A 9,874-nucleotide genomic window follows, 5' to 3' on the forward strand; every position below is an offset into this window, starting at 1 on the left:
GGGTACTTTAAAATAACATAAATTAACGAGTAACAATAACAATTATCTTTATCTCTTTTTATATTATGTATATATCAACATATAAATATATATATATATATATGAAACGGTCCAACCTATTTTTTATATATAATAACTAAGTAGTAATCTCATACTCATTAAAAACCAAAACAACATTAAATAGCAGAAATAATAACCAATTTTTTTGACTGAAATAATAACCATTTAACTAACAATAATCCAATAAAACAAATCAACCAATAAACATCAATCCAATAATATCAAGAAGCAATAAACCATCAACCTAATATCATTCTAATGACCCACTCTAGCAACGTAACAGAAGATAGATAACACATCAACGAGCCACTAGAACATCCTCCTCTTCATTGCCTTGATTCCATGATCACACTTTATTGTTACCTGCAACACAACACAAAAGAGATGCATAAGTATTTCCAGAAATATTTAGTGAGGCAATCCTCCCATCTACGGGCTATACACACAAGCAATAAGAACTCAAAGTATCAAACAACAAACACAAGTAAGACACAAACAAACCAGACAAGCAACAAGAACCTGTCTGCCGCCTGCTAAGAACTGGTGTTGACTGAGACCTGCCACCAGTGTCGACCGACACAAACCTCGAGTGTTGACCTACACCCTCCTAATGTCGACTTGCACCCTCATCGATCACTCATGAAACATAGAACCCTTAGCATTGACTCCAAGCGCCGTCATCGACCAAAACTCGTCCCTTAACGCCGCCAATTCGCCCAAGGAAACCATAGTAGCAACACAAGACCATAGAACCCACGAAAAACACACAACAAGCAAGAAATCAATCCACTAAATCACATAAAACACAGAAACTCAAGATCTTATGCTCAGATAAGCTATGGTCATGAACTGACCTTTAAGCAAGAAGATTCTGACACTACAAGGAAAAAAACAACACCACAACAAGCCTCCAACACGTCCTCAAGACGCAGATCTCCAATCCCAAGGAAGAATTTCTCAAGAACAAGCACCAAATTTCACATAAACTCTCAGAAACTCACTGGAAACTCTTTCTCCTTTCTAACTCTAGGAACGACAAAAAGAGGCTGAAAAACTAAGTGGTGTCGAGTTTTGGTCCTTAAAGACAAAGCCCTAAGTTCCCATCAATTAAACCGAACCAAACCGGCAAAATTAGACATAACCCGCACATGAACTAACTAGTGGTGTTGAGAGACACCCTTATGGTGTTGGTCGACACCCTTATGGCGTTGGTCGACACCCCTCTTCACCAAAATTTGGTTAATGGATGTTACAGTTCTCCTCCACCAACATAGATTCGTCCTTGAATCTCTAACAACCATCAGCCAAGGACTCCCGTGCAACCATCCTTACGACCTGCACTTCCTCCGACCGATCCATGAAGGTTACCACCAGATGATGGACTCATGTTTTAGACATTATTTTCTCTCAACTTTTGGACTTTTCTTACTCATAGGTCTCAACCTTGAGTTTTTATTGGCTCCACATCAGGCTTTAGCCTACATGCCATAGTATTGGCTCCTCGTCGTGCCTAAACCCACATGCCATATTATATAAAAGAAGTCGATTATTCGTCTCTCGAGGTGCCACCCTACAGCTCGCCCCTGGTTCGTCATATGAAGTCGATATGCCAGTCATATTCCCAAGCCACAAAGACTCAGAATATACCGATAATAGGAGAACTAAAGTTCCTCAAATGGTCGTTCAGGACCAATTGTCCTTAGGGCAAATAATTCTGAATCCGTACGAATCCTATCTCCTAACCATGTCTCCCTCCCGTGGTTCGGGTAAAATATCACAATGTCCTACTAACCACATATTCCCACACTAGAACACCTCATAACCACACAAGGATCATCAAAATGTCACAAGGGCTGCCACTAAGACCAAACAAATGTCCTCAACATGACCAACACCAAGACTAAACAAATTTCTAAACATACCGCCACCCAGGCCAAACAAATTTCCTAAAAATGACCACCACCAAAGCCAACAAATGTCCTCAAAAGGATCACCACCAAGGCCACACATTCCGAAGGACCGCCACATAAGCCAAATATCCCTGAGAAAACCTGACCCATTTTTTCTACATAATAATATAATTAAATACCCCATAATATTTAATTATAACCAACCAACAAATTAACAACAAATCAACAAGCACAACAGAAACCAACTCCTATTTAATATAAATACCATATCAATTATAACCAATTAAAATCATCATCCTAACATGCTTCTAACAAGGTTCCAACAACAAATAACACAATACAACAACCGAGACCCTAGATCATCCTCCTCCTCATCGCCATGATTCCACGCTACACATTACCTGCACCACAAACAAAATGAGATGCGTGGGTATCACCAGAAATACCCAGTGAGGTGATCCTCCCATCTATGAGCTATACACACAAGCAAATCAAGAGTAGAACCACAAATAAAACATAACAAACCAGCCATTAAATAGAACACCCAATAACACATTCACCACACCTACACATCATCAGACAAAACAAGTCATACAACCCAATCACTTAGATAAACTCATGGTCACACACTCACCTTAACAAGCTGATTCTAACAACAAATATAACCAGGAGAGACTCTCCACGCGTCTGAAACAATCCAGAAACGTCCTACAAAAAGTCACATAACCAAAAGAAACCTTGAAGCAAACTGGACAGAAACATCAGAAAAGAACAGTCTGAAAAACGAACCCTAAAATAAAACCCAACCGTTAACTATCTAATACCTACGGTGAAAACCTAGCTCGGTACGACATGAAGCTTCCCATAAATCTCGTACCGATCAGAAACCAGACAGGACCACGATCTCAGTTACAATCCCCGGTGGTCCCAACTCGCGTCTGAGAAAACGTGTCTCACAAAACTGCCAATAACTCACCGAGTTTAAATCCAAATCCACTTCTGTAAAAAGGAAAATGACGATGAAATATTTGGGAATAACTCTACCAAATTTTGTTACCTTTGACAACGATTATATATGTTGAAATCGTTTCCTCCAAAACCTTAACGATTTTGTTCCTTCTCTTTCTCTCTAAGATAATGCTTTGTTGATCTCTTTCTCCTTCTCCTTCACACCAAATCGACCAAGGCTCTCTCTCTCTCTTACTCTGAGACTCCCAACTTCGACACTCCACCAAAAGAGGGGAGGCGACACTTAAAATCTAGGGCTTTTGGTTTTAATTAGATTAAACTAGGATTTAATTAAACCGATAATTAAACTGATAATTAAACCGAAATTAATTAAAATCCACTCCTTTGATTTATTCAACATAACCTAAAATTTAATCTCGGAACACGGATGTTACAATCCTGAAAGATTGCCTAAACAAGTCACACATCCTGAAAGACCGCCACAAAGGCCAAACATCCCGAAGGACCGCCTAAACATGCCACACATCTCGAAGTATCGACTAAAAAGGCAATATTTACTAAACAACTCACCATAAAGGCCACAAAATTGGCTAAAGATCCTGCCACAAAGGCCACAAAAATTTCTCAAATGACCACCACAAGGGCCACACAAATACTAAAAATGGACAAATTCTAACTCGCATAAAACTTTCCATTTCTAGAAACTTTCTATTTATGGAAACTTTCATTTTTAGAAACTGCAACAATATTTTCTTTCTCATGCCAATGCAATTCAAATTCAAGAAATACTTATCTTATTAATCATTAAATGTCATAATCGTTACAACTCCAAACAAAATACATAATGAAAAGAAGATACAACCGCAAAAAGCTGAACAACAAACTGAAAACCAAGGATAGACAATTTCAAGCCCCGAACTGCTTCTCGAACCACTTCTTGAACTTTATCTTCATCCTTGCCTCTTCCTGCCAAGTCTGCTCCTCTACACCATCACAGTCCCACAGTACTCTCATCAAAGAAACCTTCTTCCACGGAGACATTGTTATCCTTTTGGCTTTTTTGGCATATTTGGAAAGCCCAAATAATTTTGTGTTTAATGGATTCGAAAAAGTACTTCTAAAACTATCTTAAAAGCCCAAGATGATATAAAAGATTGGGTAAATATTTTGAAAAGAAGAAAAAATTTGGGAACTAACCTCAATCTTGGATAGCCCCACTTCATCCGACAAATAAATGCATTTTTGATGCAGACTTTAATAATCTAAACCTACAAGCAACAGGTGGATTGATCATTAGGAATTATATATGCTCCCCCATTGTCTGGGGATCAGCAACATCTCTGGAAGCAGAAAGAAAGGTGCTACTAGCTGCTTTTCAATAAACCTGAATTTGTGGCTATACATCAATAGTTTTCGAAAGCGATTGTGAAATACTTATCAACCTCGTCAACGGCTCTTCGAAAAATGGTTTTCTTACAAACTCAATTCAGGACATTCACTTTTGGGTTTCAAAATTTACCTTTATTCGTTTTCTTTTACAAGAAAAGAATGTAATGGTGTAGCTCATAATTTGGCAAAGTTTGCTTGTATCGATAAATTTATTTATTCTGATTCTGTAACTCAGCAACCTTGGCTTTGATAACCGTTACGTATTGAGTATTGACCAATCTTGAATTAATATAAGGTCTATTTGAGGAAAAATAAGGGGGAGGTATTGGTTTAGGATTTAGAAAGAATTTTAATGACTTTATGTTCTTGCTGATTGTTAGAATCATAGAAAATTGAAAGTTAAAAATGAAGGATTCTAAGAGATTGTTTAGGAAGTTTTTTAAAATCTTGATGATTTGTTTTTTCTAATCTTGTAAAATCTTTCTATTTGATGAAAGAGTTTTCATGACTTTTGTTATGAAGGAAATGATATAAAATCCTAAACCAATAATATAAAATTTGAATTCATTAACAATCCAAGATTCTTTTGTTTTACTTGAATAACATAAAACTTTTAATGACTTTATAAAACTCTTAATCCAATAATACTAGATTTATCAAGATTTTAGATAACTTTTTACTAATCCACAACCAATAACACCAAATTTTTAAAGAGTTTTTAAAAGTCTTGATTGAATAACAACATATTTTACCTAACTTTTAAAGTCATTAAAAATTCTTTCTAAATCTTTAAACATGTTTTTGGTATAATACGTTCATAACATTATAAAAAATACCAAAAATGGCATAAAAACAAAAAGAAATTAGTTTATGTTGCAAAAGTCAAGACTTTACGTATAGCAATAAAAATGGAGCCCAATTTTCATAATAACTCACAGTAATATTTTTCTCGATTTTTATCTATAAATATCAATGTATTCATTCATATGAAATACACATTATAGCAATTGCAAGTAAACACATGTAAATTTCTCTCTCTCTCTATTATTATTCTTATGACATATTTATAGATTTATATATATATATTACAAAATTCATTATACATTTTATTACTTAAATAAAACACGTTATCAACATGATCAATCTACCAAGATGATATTTATTATTACCGGAGTGCGGCTCTGCCGCCCCATAGCATTTTAGCGCATAATAATTTATTTACTGCTTTGATTTATTTTTCCACTATGGATGATTTTAGTCACCATAATTAATTATAGTTTTTATGGATGATTTTAATCTCCATAACATATTTATTGCTTTTATTTACGCTTTAACTTGTTGCTTTAACATGTATGATTAAAAGTCACCTTATTTATTTCTTGTTCTAATTTATTGCTTTAACATGAATGATTAAAAGTCACCTTATTTTATTTATTGTTCTGATTTATTGATTTAACATGGATGATTTAAATCACAATAATTTACTTACTGTTTTTATTATTGCTTTAATTTACAATATTTATATGGATGATTTAATCACCATAAAATTATGATTTTATTATTATTATAAAAGGAGACTCTACCACCTATATATATATATAATTTAATATTTTAACTAATACATATTATTCTAGATCAATTATGACATATTTTTCTTAGAAAATAATTTGATTTATTATTTTAAATCTCAACGATCATACATAGAAAATTAAATAAATTTTAACCTTTTCTCACTTTTCAAACGACTACTTAAAGGACTAATGAAAAGTAAAATTGATCTATATATACACTTTTTTTACTCATCTATTTCACTTAAAATTTTCATCTCTTTCAAAAATCTTGCTAAGAAATTAATTTGTTTTATTAAGAAAAAATGACTCATCAATTCTTAGTTTTTGTAATAGGTTTTATAATTGTTGCTATTGACGGTTAACGTTTTGGAGAGTTTTCTCCCGAAGAATTTTTTTGTGGTTCTTATTTACCTTTTATGTAATTGTGTTTCTTGTAATTGTTCTACTTATAGCGCCTCCTATGTTTTAAAATTAAAATAAATAAAATCTCTAATTATGTTTTTATGATTTTATTTTATAGAAAGAAAGAAAAACAAAATGGCAAACATCGAGAAGATCCAATTCCCGGCATTAAACATCACTGGAGCTAACTTCATATCTTGGACTACCAATGTTGAATTATATTTGTAGTCTTATGAGTTAACAAAAACCATAAAAGAGACTAATAAATCGACGAACCAAGAAAAAAGGCAAAATCGGTGATCTTCCTTAGAAGAAACCTCGATGGAAATTTCATATCTGACAATGCACACATGAGAGGTCCTAAAGAGTTGTGGACGTCCCTGAATGATCGATTTGATCATCAAAGAGACATAACTCTTCCACTTGCTCGGGATATATAAATGGCAAAGTCTAAGATTCCAAGATTTTGACAAGGTGATGAATTACAATTCAGCCATGCTGGGGATTGTCGCCAAGCTAAGATATTATAGTGAAACCATCACTGAATCTCAGATGCTTGAGAAAACGTACACCACGTTTCCCAAGAATCACATTACGCTGCAGCAACAATATAGGTTGCGTGGATACACCAAATTCTCGGATTTGATAGTGGCGCTCTTAATATCTGAAAAGAATAATGAGCTCCTCATCAAGAATCACATGTCTCGAACCATCGGTTCCAAAGCATTTCCTCATGTTAATGCATTGGATGTTAAAAATCCGGTGAGAGAAAATAGATCTTTTCGAGGACGCAACCACCGAAACTATCACAGACATGGGAGAAACTATAACCCTTAAAGCAGGAAGTCATACCAATGGTTTTTTTCTGAACAAAGTCTGAAAGGAAAATATATCCAAGCAAACACCCCCCAGAAATGCGAGAGTGCTTGATTCAGATGTGGCACTAAGGGACATTGGTCTCAAATATGTCGACCCCCTGCACACCTTTGTGCTATGTACAAAGAATCCGCTAAGGGCAAAGGAAAGGAAGTGCACCTAGCGGAACATTATGAGGGTACAACCCACCTTTAGACAGCTGACTTCGCAAACGATTTCGATGAGGATGTCCTTTCAGATTACTAAAATGCTTATCTTATGAAACTCGAATTTTCGATAATTATGCCATAAATAAGTCGATGTTTGGTTGAAATTTCTCATAGTTGTGTTCTTATATTACCTATCATGAATAAAATTGTTTACAATTCCTATGAACCAATTATATTTATTTCAGACCATAGGAAATGGATCACAATACAAGTAGAACATTATCCAAGACAAATCTTGGAGACATTTGACATAAAACAAAATTTCTCTGATCTGAGATCAACAAAAGTTATTGTTAATACAATATCAGGTCCTAAAGATTTAATTGAAGGGACTAGTAAACAAAAAATTGCATTATCTAACGGGATAAATTTCTCGATAAACAATGCATAATTTTCTCCAATTTCGAAAAAGAAATTTGTTGAGTTTTAAAGACATATACCTTCATTGAAATGACACTTAGTCTGCAACTAAGAATGGAAAGAAGTACATATATATTACCTCTAAAAAAATTAGGAAAAAGACATGTATTGGAAAAACTACCAAGACTCCCATCGTTTTTGCACCACACATACATAAATTCAGTTGAACCACATCTTGTGATGAAAAGAAATCATGATGATATCACATTGTGGCATGATTGCCTTCGTCATCCGGGCAGCACGATGATGCAAAAAATTATAGAGATCTCACATGGACATTCATTGAAATCTCAAGAGATTTATCAAGGGAATAAAATGACATGTGTTGTGTGTTCTCTAGAAAAATTAATTATAAGGCCATCGCCAACCAAAATCGATAAAAATTTACCAAAGTTTCTTAAACGAGTTCAAGATGACATTTGTGGACCTATACACCCACCAGGTGGACCATTCTATTATTTCATGGTAATGATAGACACCTCTAGTAGGGTCACATGTTTGTTTGTTATCATTTCGAAATATGGCATTTGCAATTGCAAGATTTCTAACTTAGATAATCAAATTATGAGCTCAGTTTCCTGCTTATCCAATTAAAAGAGTTATACTAGATAACGATGGTGAATTCAAGTACCAAGCATTCAATGATTTTTGTAGGGTAACAAGAATCAATGTTGAACACCTTGTAGCCAATGTGCATACACAAAATGACTTGGCAGAATCTTTAATTTAACGTCTGCAATTAATTGCAAGACCATTGATCATGAGATAAAAACTACCAACCTTAGTATGGGGACATGCTATTTTGCATGCAAAATCACTTATACGCATAAGGCCAAGTGCTATCATAATTATTCTCCATTACAGTTAACATTTGGTCGAGAACCAAATATTTCTCATCTAAAAATATTTGGTTGTGCAGTTTATTTACCAATTGCACCCCCACAACGTACTAAAATGGGATCAAAGAGAAAGTTGGGCATATATATTGGTTGTGACTCTCCATCAATTATATGATACCTAGAACCTCAGGCTGGAGACGTATTTTCTGCAGGTTTTGGTGATTGTCACTTTGATGAAAAAGAATTTCCGGTTCTAGGGGAGAAAATAAAAAAATGGAAAAGGATATCAAATGGGTTGTACCATCACTATTACATCTTGATCCTCCTACAAAGCAATCAGAACTAGAATTTCAACGAATTATGCATCTACAGAGTATAGTCAATCAACTACATGATGTATTTATAGATATCAAAATGGTAACTGAATCAAATATACCAGCAGAAAATGCTTAAGCTAGAATTTAAATCTTACAAGAACATGGAAAAATTGATGAAACACATGAGTCTAGAATACGCTTAAAGCGCGGTAGACCAATTGGGGCGAAAGATAAAAATCCTTGGAAAGGAAAGGAAGTCGAAAAACATGACACTCCCAAAATGACAGAAAATATTATGGAAAAAACGAATCATGACTCCTCCACCAATATAGAGCATCATGAATCTGAAGAAAATCATGATATTTCTATCAACTATAAATAGATGATGTTTTTTTCTATCTTGTTTTAAAGGAAATAAATGAAGAAACCCAAGATCCAAAACCAAATTCAGTATAAGAATGTCAAAAGAGACATGTCTGGATAGAATGGAAAGATGCAATACAAGTCAAACTTGATTCTATTAACAAAAGAAATGTATTCCGACCAATTGTGACCACAACTAAGGGTGTAAAACTTGTTGGTTAATAATGGGTTTTGATTGAAAACGTAATGAAGAAAATGAGATAACAAGGTACAAAGCTCGTCTCGTGGCCCAAGTTTTTTCTCAAAGACATGGGATTTATTATGAGGAAACATATTCTCCCGTTATGGATTCTCTCACGTTTAGATTTTTAATGAGTCTAGCAGCTGATAAAAATCTAGAGATGCGTCTCATGGATGTTGTAACGACATATTTATATGGATCACTAGATAGTTATATCTATATGAAAATTCCTGATGAATTTAATATGCCTAAAGCATTAACCTCTAAACCGAAAGTATTATGTGCAATAAAATTACAAAGATCATTAT

The 9,874-nt window shown here is 34.2% G+C and overlaps 1 long non-coding RNA gene across 1 annotated transcript; it reads right to left on the bottom strand.

The window, feature by feature from the left end:
* On the bottom strand, positions 3,758–4,424 carry LOC104725153. The gene is made up of 3 exons (XR_757840.1): positions 4,324–4,424; positions 4,137–4,207; positions 3,758–3,962 (listed from the first exon to the last, which is right to left on the bottom strand). It is a non-coding gene; the product is annotated as an uncharacterized LOC104725153 (long non-coding RNA).

Source organism: Camelina sativa, chromosome 11, assembly GCF_000633955.1.
Source record: "Camelina sativa cultivar DH55 chromosome 11, Cs, whole genome shotgun sequence".
In the NCBI taxonomy this organism is placed as follows: domain Eukaryota; kingdom Viridiplantae; phylum Streptophyta; class Magnoliopsida; order Brassicales; family Brassicaceae; genus Camelina; species Camelina sativa.